The sequence below is a fragment of the Miscanthus floridulus genome, chromosome 19, assembly GCF_019320115.1.
Source record: "Miscanthus floridulus cultivar M001 chromosome 19, ASM1932011v1, whole genome shotgun sequence".
NCBI classification, from domain to species: Eukaryota; Viridiplantae; Streptophyta; class Magnoliopsida; order Poales; family Poaceae; genus Miscanthus; species Miscanthus floridulus.
In genome coordinates, this window is record NC_089598.1 from 46,666,661 (window position 1) to 46,678,214 (window position 11,554).

The 11,554-nt window shown below is 48.4% G+C and overlaps 1 pseudogene; it reads right to left on the reverse strand.

The window, feature by feature from the left end:
* Nucleotides 1-6,757: 6,757 nt before the first annotated feature.
* On the reverse strand, nt 6,758-11,089 carry LOC136527566 (nucleotide-sugar uncharacterized transporter 2-like; annotated as a pseudogene).
* Between the last annotated feature and the right edge of the window lie 465 nt (nt 11,090-11,554).

Here is an 11,554-nt window from a genome sequence, read left to right on the forward strand (position 1 = left end):
AGATGACAGCAAAAAGTCGAGGAGCCAGCTCTGATATACTCTGACCATGCAGCCACCTGTCAGCCCAAAAAAGGGTATGTTCACCATCACCAACTTCAGAAATAACAGCCACTGCAAAGAAGGCTTTCACCTGAACAGGGACATGAATTGGGAGATGAGCCCAGGGGCGGTTTGGCTCTGTTTTCTGCAACCACAACCATCTCATTCTCAATGCCCAGCCGAGGGTTTTTAAATCTGAAATTCCTAGTCCCCCGAGCCCAGTTGGCCGGCAAACCTTTACCCATGCTACAAGACAATGTCCCCCCCTCGCTTCCTTGCGACCACGCCAAAGAAAGCCACGCCTTATTTTGTCAATTGCTTTGATAGCCCAAGCTGGGAGGTCAGTCGCCATGACAATGTATATAAGCATACCAGTGAGCACAAATTGAACCTGAATCTTCCTTCCTGCTCGTGTCATCAACTCCGCCTTCCAACCCGGCAGTTGATCAGCAATGCGGTCAACAAAGTGCTGTACTTGACTCTTATTTAGTTTTTTCAAGGAGAGAGGCAAACCTAAATATTTGCAAGGGAACTCAGCAAGGGCACAAGGCAGCAGGTTCTGAGTAATTGTCAAATCCAAGTCACCACACCTAATAGGCAGTACACTGCTCTTTTGAAGGTTTGTATTCAGACCCGAAGCTTCACCAAAAATTTGGAGGATATCCATTGTCACAGAAATGTCCCTAACATCAGGTCGGAGGAAGAACACCACATCATCCGCGTACAGAGAGATTCGGTGCTGCAGATTTCTTGCTGAGAGAGGCTGTAAAAGACCCTCACTTGCCGCTTGGGCAATCAAGTGTCCCAAAACATCCATGACCAAGATAAATAGCATGGGAGAAAGGGGGTCACCTTGCCGTAGACCTCGCCGATGGGAAATACATTCCCCGGGGACCCCATTCAAGAGGACTTGGGTGGTTGAGGAAGATAGCAGCCCACAAATAATATCTCTCCAGATTTGCCCAAAACCCAAGTGTTGCAAGACCTCCAAGAGAAAGGGCCAAGAGACCGAATCAAATGCCTTAGAAATATCCAATTTAAGGAGTATGCGGGGCTGTTTTTGTTGATGAAGATATCTAGCTGTTTGTTGCACCAACATAAAATTATCCTGTATGAAGCGCCCCTTTATGAACGCGCTTTGATTCGGCGAAACCATTTGCTGAAGACGACCAGCAAGCCGACTAGCCAATAACTTGGTGATAAGTTTAGCAAAGCTATGTACCAAGCTGATGGGCCGGAAGTCTTTGGGCTGATCTGCACCATCTTTCTTTGGGAGCAGAGTGATGTAGGCTGAATTGAGAGTGCCAAAATTCATAAATTTCCTACTCCAGAGTGCTGAGACTGCCGCCATGATGTCCTCCTTTATGATTGGCCAACAGGATTTGTAAAATCGTCCCGTAAAGCCATCCGGCCCAGGGGCTTTATCTGATGGCAGTTGCAGAATTGTCTTCCATACTTCTTCCTCACTAAAGGGAAGATCCAAATCAGCTAAGTCATGAGTATCAATTCCAATCTCATCCAAATTGACAGTTTGCAACCTGTCTATGCAACTTCCAAGCAGATTTTCATAGAAATTATTAATAACTTCAGCTTTGTCTTGGTGGCTTGTACAGATGCGATCCCCGGAAATGAGGCGACCAATAAAATTCTTCCTCTTTCTATGACGGGCATGCAAGTGAAAGAGCTTGGTGTTGGCATCACCCTCCCGGAGCCAGCCAATGCGTGACCGCAGTCTATCAATAGTTCTACTCAAGGAAGCAAGGGCAAGACTGTGTTTCTTCAGATTATTCTTCAGCCACAATTCTCCTGGAGATAGGGAACGATTATCTTGAGCAATTTCAAACTGATGCAAGATTTCCCGCGTCAAGGCAAGCTGAAACTTCACATTACCAACCTTTTTGCTGCTCCATCTCTGTAATCCCTTAGCGGTTGCCTTAAACTTCTGGCTTAGAGTTAAGTAGGGGCAAGAGCCAGTAGGAACTGACATCCAGGCTGCAGCCACCACCTCCTGAAAACCATCCAGTTTGGTCCAGAAAGACTCAAAATGAAATCTGCGCCTTCCTACTTTATTGTTCTGAAGTCCTAGCAAGAGTGGGCAGTGATCAGAGTCTTCTAAAGCCAAACTTTGAAGCAAACAATTAGGAAATTTATCCTCCCAGTCTACAGAGCAAAGAACCCTGTCCAATTTTACCAAAGTAGGGGAATCTTGCTGATTAGACCAAGTGTATTTGCGACCATGGAGGGGGATTTCTTTGAGGGCCAGATCATTAATGAATCGCCTGAACCGACCCATCATAGCCCTATTGTAGTTGACATTGTTCTTATCCTCATCCTTGTAAATCAAATTGAAATCTCCTACTATCATCCAAGGCCCTTGACAGGTCGCCCGGATGTCACGAAGCTCCTGAAGAAACTGAATCTTATCCTCATTCCCCTGTGGTCCATAAATGCAGGTCAGCCACCACGTCTGTCCACTATCCGTGGAGAATTGAATGGACATACTAAAGTTGTCCACCCTCTGTGCACCTGAGATGCCCACATGGTGCCTCCTAGCGACTAGAATACCACCACTAGCCCCAACAGAGGGCAGAGCTAAGTATCCTGTGAAATCAGACCCGAGAGCAGAGAGAATGACCCTTTGGGATATGGCTGTGATCTTAGTCTCCTGAACACAAACAATATCTGCACAAGACGAAGCTGCCAGAGAGCGCACTGAACCTTGCCTAGCAGTAGAATTCAGACCCCTAACATTCCAAATCAAAAAAAAATTTGGATCCATTAAACACACTTAAAGAACGACCACAAATTTGACCCAAATCAGACTTTCAGACTTTCACCATCAGTACATCATCACTCCCAGGCTTCAGCTCCTCAGGGAGAGACCAAAAAAACAATGCAGTCAGAGCCTGAAGATGAGAGTCTGAGAGCGGTTGCCCAAACAGCTTTGCATAATCGTTCTGGGCCTGTTGATTTATACCTTCATGCTCGTTAATGATGCCGAGAGACCTCATCGCCTTCTTCTGTACTCTTCCTCCCATGTCAGTAGGGACCACATCGGCCTCGGCGCCAGCAAGCCGACAGCTGCGGCGGAGGCAAACCCTAGGAGGCAGCGACTTGCTTCCATGCTTGCTGACGGCAGGGACAGGCAATAAGCCTGTAGTGCGTTGAACTATCTTGCCGAAGAATACTGCCCGGGCATCAGGCGGAGTAGGAGGCACCTGAAGGATGCCCACATTAGCTGCCGAACAGGAAGGCTCGCCCGCGGCCGCCGGAGGAGGGACCGTTGCGGCCGCTGGGGGAGCCACAGCCACCGGAAGAAGCATCGTTGCGGCCGCCGGGGGAACCGTTGCGGCCGCCGGAGGAGTAGTCACCGTTGAGGTCGCCGGGTCACCCAGAGTGATGGCCAGAGGTGGAGCAGCTGTAACCGCAACCACATCCCCAACCAACGAGGCCGGAGATGGAATGACAGCAGCAGCCGCCGCCTCCCCACCCACAGGGGTCCTTGAGTGGTGGAAGCGGCGCCTAGAATAAACTAGGAGCGGCTTCACTGGAGCTTGAGAGCACAGCGGCGGAGTGACCAGGAGGCTGAACTCTGGGATGGGAGGGGAAGATGATGAGGTTCGCGGTGAGGCCGGCAAATCCGTCGCCTCACCAGAGAAGAAACACAGAGGCGAACGCGGTGAGGCCGGCAAGCACTCCGTTGCCTCACTGCGATCCTCAGCTTCAGCACCAACCTCCGAAGGCCCAGACTTCTTTCGAAGCCCAAAGGGGGAATCCATAGGCCCATGGGGGGCCAGCCCAGGGGCACCAGAGACAGCCCACGGGAGCATCAATTCCTCATCGACAGCAAACCGAACAAGCATGGGGGAAATCATTGATGGCGCAACATCATCTAACGAGAAAGGGTTGGCAGCTGCTGGGCTGTCATCAGTAGGGCCCTTCAAACCGTTGGCAGGCGACGCAGTAATGGGTGGCATAGAACCGAGGTGTTCAATCTCTGGGGAGCCTTGAACATCTAGCGTCCCCTGGAAACCCGCAACCTGTTCCGGAGTAGCCTCGAGCGAGGAAGCCGCCATTATGACGGCGCTTGAAGGGGCCACCACGTGGCCAACGCTCACCCGCTCAAGGACAGTCCGACGCCGAGAACCCCCGTGACCATCGCCCTGATTCGTCGGAGAAGACGGCGACGAGGAAGATGGACGTCGACGCCGCCGTTGAGCAGGAGAAACATCCCCGCCATCGCCCCTAGCAGGAGGCGGCCCGCCCTGAGCAGGAGGCGGCGGAGGGGGAGGAGTGCCAAGCCCATGTAGGATGGAGCACTTGATTTCAATTGGGTAGGACAATAATCTCTTCACCGGGGGGGCCTCCATGGCAGCGACAGTAGGTTCGACGACCCAGAGCTCCTTAGAGGGTGGGAGTGCAGCCGGGTCCATGCACCACGCCGAACATCTGAAGGAGGCCAGGTTCACCAGCCCGAGGGTCTCTGGGTGCACTTGCTGGATGCTGGCCAGAGGGTTCAAGAACTGCTCCACAGTCGAGGTCTCCCAGACATGCGCAGGAATTCCTCGAAGCTCAAGATCAACCAACCATGGCAGGGTCCGTCCCGAGGCACCGGCCAATCGGCTCCACCGCTTGCACAGGAGGGTGAACGTAGGGGAGCGGAGTGGGGGTAGTCGCTGATCCACCAAGCGCTCGACTAAGCCAATCTCAGGGAGGACAAGGAGATAACTCGAGTTGGAAGCTTGACGAAGCACCAGGGCGCCTGCCTCAACGCCCAGACGAATAGCGAGCACCTCCGCCACCTCTCTAGCCGGGGCCAAGGGCTCTGCAGCACAGACAGTCACGATCACAGCATGCGCGAGGTCCTCTTCTGCCCTAGCCATGCGATCATCCCAGTTGATAATGCATGGGGAAGCTTGCACAGGCATGACAGGAACTTCAGGGGGAGCCACCGACGCAGAAACCGAAGGCGCAGGATCAACATCCGCATAAGAGGCAGCCGGCTGATGGAAACGAGGCCGACGCCGACGACGCTTCTGCCTCTCCCCGTCCCCCATGACGGCCCCCGACTTCACCGCCACAGCACCGCCGGCAGCCGAACGCGTAGCCCGATCCATCTCAGCCACCCCGCCACCAGAGATGTCACCTGCCGGAATGCCGTTGCAGGGATTATCTTCGGCAGGCAGCTGGGCTGGAGATTTGCATCGCCAAACTCTCATAGCAGCTTCCAGGCTGTGCACAGGCCTAGCCGCCGCGGCCCCAGACTCCACACCCGCCGGTGAGCCGTTGCAGGGGAAGTCGCCAGGCGACGACATGGCTAGCCCAAGCCGTCTCCAGACAGGAACACGCTCCGGCCTCAAGGCTCCGCCACTTCCCGACTCCATGGGACACTCGTAGGAACGATGCCCCAGCAAACGGCAGCGAAAACACCGGGTTCGCTGACGGCACTGGGCGGCAGTGTGACCGGCAGACAAACAATTGAAGCACTTGCCCAATAAGTCAGCAGGGACGGGTCGACGAGGGGGGCAGGCTTCGCGCCGGCGCCGGCGCCGCACGCCACGTGACACCACCTCCTCCCACCCGCCAGGACCCGGGCCCCCACCTCCACGCCGCCCAGGAGCAGGGGAGCGGCGGGCAAGGATGATCCTGGGACGGGGCGGCGCAGGGACAGCTTCCACGGCGGCAGAGCCAACCGCCGTCACGGCCGCCGAAGGAGCCGAGGACGAAAGGACGACGTCGCGGAAGGAAGGCGAGCCGTCGAAGCACTCCGAGTCTGGGCTGTCACAGCCCCACCGCTCGTGCTTGGAGCGACCGCGAGAAAACAGAGGAGGGGGGGGGGAGGAAGTCGTCGCCGATGGGGAGAAACTGATCGCCTGCGCGACCGAGGAGGAGGTGGCCGGCGGGCTCGGGGTGAGCTCCGGCGGGAGGGCAGGGGGAGACGAGGCGACGGGAGAGGGAGAGACGCTTGGCATACCTTTTTCGTGAAGTAGAAAAACTTAACATCTATAAGATGAATTCATCCATGAGTGTTAACTTCAAGTACTTCGTTATCGGTTTAAACTTTCTCGGGTTCAGTATTAAGTCTTGTGAATCTCACTTAAATATGTTGCCGTTTGGCGTTGACATGAACATTTGGACGGACGGAATTATCTATTTGTAAGCTAGGCCAGTGCTGGTTGTTCCAATAGCCGGAACCCAGCAAACAGTTCAACATGACGTTGAGCAAATTGTTCATGTAAACTTTGATTCTGAATCTTTGCCCTTTGTTTCAGAAATTCATAGTTTTATATTTGTGCAGAATCATAAATTGGGGGAGCTTCAAACGTGCCAAAGCTTGCTGCTTGCTCCGTTGCCTGATTCATGCAATTCAGTAATTGCTGCTTGCTCTGATTCATGCAACTCAGTAATTCCGCGGACTGCTGAGATTTTTTTCAGGATCTGTGCTTTGAGTTGACTCTTTATTTGTCCTCTCTTGCTATGCTTTGACATGCTTGTACATTCCCTATTTTTCACATTACATCTTCCTCGTGAGTCGTGATAGCATGCGCCTTTTTCATGCCTATGGGTGCGTTCTTTCCTTTTATGAACGATTGCTGAACCCAAAGTCTTTTTAAGTGTGAGATTTCAGAAGAGCAAATGTCATGAGCATACTACAAACTAAAACTAGAATCTGAACATGTTGGCAATGCACAAGGTCAAATTCAACCAGGACCCATTTTCAGCCATCTTTCATCTAATTTCTCAGAAACAGAACCCACAAGACAAATAAAGCATGACAGGATATGGGTAGAACAGTAACCAAAATTGCCTAAAACTAGAATCAATGATAATTCCTACATGTGATGAATGTGTGGTCAACGATAAAAACAATTTTGACCACTATTGCCTAAAGAATAATAACACTCCAAAGAACTAAAGAAAGCAGAATCAAAGGAACACTACTTTCAAGTACAACTGTTAAGCTTTCTCCATAAGTGTGCTCACCAAACCTCGCTGCTTCCAATGGGGGTTCTTAAACCTAGCAGGAGGACGGCAATTGTTCTATTTACACAGAATCCATGGGCTTTGTTTCTGGCTTTTCTCCATCTACAATAACCTTGGACTTCATCAAATGAGAATTTTGCATTGAATTTAAGTAATTTCTCCTACCGCTGGTGGCTGACTCTTTCATCCCTAGGTAAGTATACACTGACATCCCTGCGAGGGCAATGCCAGCTCCACAGAGGCTGGTGAATCCAGGATCAGATTTAAATACCAGATAACCAGAGAGCATTATAACAATTGTCTTGAACTGACCTAGCACAACATGAGCGAGAGCCGAGGTTGCCCTGCAGCATCCACAATACATTGAAAAATTAGGTTCAGATCCAGAAATTTTGCAAATTCGATAGCCACAGAAGAGAATGAATGACCAAATACTTTACCCTGTCATTTCCGAAACCCAAAATATGTGAACCTTCAAGACCAAAAGGGTATCACATGGACAAAAATTACGATTATTGTTTTTTCTGATAAATAAAGTTTTTCTTGAGAGTTGAATTCTAAAGGCCTTATCAACGTAAAGCGAATTAATATATTTCTATTTTCAAGATTAGGCATAATAGCAATATTTCATCACAGTACTACTGGGACATGGAAATATGGCATATAAAATAATGCTGTAAGTTAAAACGATTAAAAAGGTGTGCTACTTGTTTCTCTAGGTTACAGATCCTATTATGTTCATGTACCCGATGCCAAATTTGGTATAGTAACATTAAAATCAATAAGATTGGTTCTCTAGGTTCGAAAAAGGAGCTTCCTATGTGCTCATATCTCCTGGTCTATAAAGTAAATATGTATGACATGCATAACCAGGATTTTTTTTTCTAGACATTAGATATGCACAAATATCCACCATATGGAAGTTAAAATACACAAATATAAAAACTAGTGAAAATTTGCATTGAAATGTATCTCTATGTCCTGTGTGTGTGTGTGTGAGAGAGAGAGATGAAAAGAAAAAGATATGTGATTCCATGAAATGCAAAGGCAATCATGTAACATCAAATTTTATGACTCACCCAAGTGCCAAAGCACCAGACCACTGAAGAAGGAAACCGAACAAAGCAGATATGATAATTGTGCTACTGTTCTTGAAATCCCAATTGAAAGATAAAAGGCCTGGAGGATCCAACAATGGCATCAAAACAATAAAGAAAAATATGGTAATTGGCGTTGTCTTCCACATTAACCTGATCAGACAACCTGGAGGTTAGTATAAAACATACGGAAATACTTGCTGTAACAGAAGAGATAAAACACAGTAACAACTTACGCAAGAGCTGTCCAGTTTCCACTCTGTTGTAAATTTGACCACAGGATTTTGTTTACAGCACTAGGAATAATCCAAGCTAGTGCTACACAAGCACCAAAAAATTGAACTCCAAATCAGTAACAGTTGCAATGGCCACACCAAATGAGACAACAACCAGCGTGATAACCTACATCCAGAAGATATATTTCTTGAATTCTTTAAGACTGCAGTTTGAAAAATCTCTGATAACAATTACTCCCTTCGTCCCATGTTAGATGACGTTTTAGAATCTCTCACGGAAACCAACACTGAAGCCAAAAGACCAAAATACCCCTAAAGGAGTAGAGATAGAGATGTATTGGAAAAGAGAAAGGTGTATTGGGAAACGAAGGTGCATTAGAAAGTGAGAAGGTCAAGTATTTGGGACAAAATTTGAATGCTATAAGGTCATCTATTTTGGGACAGAGGGAGTAGATCAATAGAAGAATGGAGCAGTATATGAGGCATGAAATTTCTAAGAAATTTACCTTTCGAAGGGAAACCTTTTTCTTGAAAAGAATAAATTCTGCCACTACTATGGTTGGAGTTACAGCTATCTTAGCCATCTGATAAAAACCTACACTGAAGACAAACAATACTGAGTACATTTTGAGATATAATCATTGAGGAAAAGGCAGGGCACTTTGTATCAGTTAAACAGGGAATCAATTATTCATGTCACCTGTTATGCTTTAAGCTGATATTGGCAAGCCCAGTGGAGAAAGACATGACAGCACCTAAAGCGAATAATGAGGAGAAAGGAGTGGATTTGGAAGGAGGATCAATTGGCAGCAAGTATAATGCCTTGAGAACAGCCATTAAAGCCAAAGCGAAAAGGTAATGGATTAATGACAATGCGACTGGGAAGTTAAATCCAACAGTGCCCATCACCTACAAGGAACAACATACCATTTATAAAAGAAATGCAAATAGACAGACGGTGAAAAGTTTAAAATGATTGGAAAGTCAACCATACCATTTTGTTTGCCATGATGATCCCAACAGCGACCACAAAGTTGAATGTCAGTGCAACAATAGGGCCACAAAGTCTCTGCTGCTGGCGCTTGGCCCCTTCTGAAGTATGAAAGTCATTGTACAGTGAGCCCCTCAGTTCCTCTAGTGCCCGACCTGGTACGTACAAGTGAGAGAGTGTGAGACAAGACTTAATGCAGCAGCTTTTTCCAATGAGATGTTTCTATATATCAGCATTAAAAACATTCTTAAAATGCAATCTTTTCACCCAGAATTTAATTAAAACTAGGGCAATGGAAAACTAGTCATAAAGTCGGGCCTAACAAGCACTTCATAATATGGAACATATTCAATGGCATCAAAATATGTCTGTTACCAAAAAAAAAATTACTTGCCTCTGTAACTAATGTAATTTAAACATTCTCATGATTTAAAAGCATGATTTTCAATTAAACAACATTTATTGTGCCATGAAACTATTAGCAAGCTCAACTCTTTTCCTGAGGTAGCTAATAAATGCTGAAATAGCTATCATGTGCAATCAAACTTTCAAAAATCTTCATTCAAGAAGGAAGAGATCATTATGTACAATCAAACTAAGTGAAATCACCATGGAATCCAGAAGCTATCACCATCAATTTCATATTTCATAAGCCTTGCCTTTAAAATGACAAGGATGCACTGCCTTGCACCCACCGGAAACAATATCATCATACTTTGAGAAAGCAGCCGCAAGTGATGAAGTGATGAACTGATCTAGGGACCAGGAGAAGCAACAAAAAACTGGGACTTAACAAGACCGAACAAACACTGGGATTTACAAACACTGAGCAATGCTGAGGGCAAAAGATAGCAAGTGGATTTCAGCATTCCAATTTCCAACTGCTTGTTCTCTCGGGTTGATTTACACATCAACAAACGAAAAGCAACCAGCCAATCGTAATGTGTTAACGTTAGCCTGAAAGATAAAACCACTGGAGGCAATCTCCAAACCATAATTCCCTGTGAGCAGGGGGAAGGCGGAAAGCTATGAACAATCCGAACCACAATGTCACTCACACCATGAAGCAACGGCCAAAATGAAGCATTTCATGCTCTCTCTTCCACACAGACACACAACATTCCATCCACCAGAGCAGCACTCAAAGCCGGGATCTCTATGATTAAGGTCCTGTTCAGCTTACCCCATATTCGGCTTGTTCGGCTTCTTTTTTTTTCAGCCAGAACAGTGTTTTTCTCTCACAACAATTCAGCCGGCACAGTGTTTTTCAGCCAGTTTTAGCCAAGTTTCAGACCAGCGAATGGGACCTTAAGTAGTAAAAGAAAGAGGAGCAAGTGCAACAGGATTACAGGAAACCACATCGGCGCAGCATCTCCAAGAACAACCTACTTCATATCAATACATGCCATAAGTGCCCCCTCATGACAAGCACGACAACAAGAAATTGGTAGGGGACCGAGGGCCTGGGGAGTCTTAGTCCTGACCTGCCTCGCCGGCGTCGCTGTCCTTGCGCTTGATGAAGCGCCGGCCGCCGCCGGGGAGAATGGAATCCCAAATGCCCATTGCCGCCGGCGCATCAGCCGGATCCCCACGCTATCCGTCTCTTCTTCCGCCGCCGGTGCAGCAGAACGGCGGTTCCTGGGCCGGGCGGCCGGCGCTGGGTGCTTGGAGCTCGAGCTCTTGGGAATTGGGATACAGATGGGCTGAGCAGATGCAGACCAGTAGATGGCGACGGGTCAGCCGGTCAGGAGATGGGAATGGGATATACGGTGGTTTTCTGCCAGTGCCAGGGTTCTGTCTTCTGTTTATTTTGCACAACATTCCCTGTTTTACTGAAAATGTGCCCTAAACTTACCACAATTCCTTGTCTACCTCGTTATGTGTCTGATATATTAACGAAGGATATATATTCCTGCTTTTTAGATACCGTAATGATATATGTCGGGCGTTCGACCCTTTACTTTACCTTCGGACGTGGCTCGCTCTCCTCCACTCGCTCGTGGCTTATCCTTATCCGCTTGCCCCACCTCGCTCCGCCTGCTCTATACGGTGCGCCCCCACTCAGGTAGCAATTGAGATGCTCGCTGCCGCTCCCTCTCGAGCCGCTCGCGACGCCGCCCCGCCCAAGCCGTGTGCCCCCGTTCGTAGTAGCAACGAACCGCTCATAGGTGCCGCCCCTGCCTAGGCCGCTCGCCGACGCACCCCTC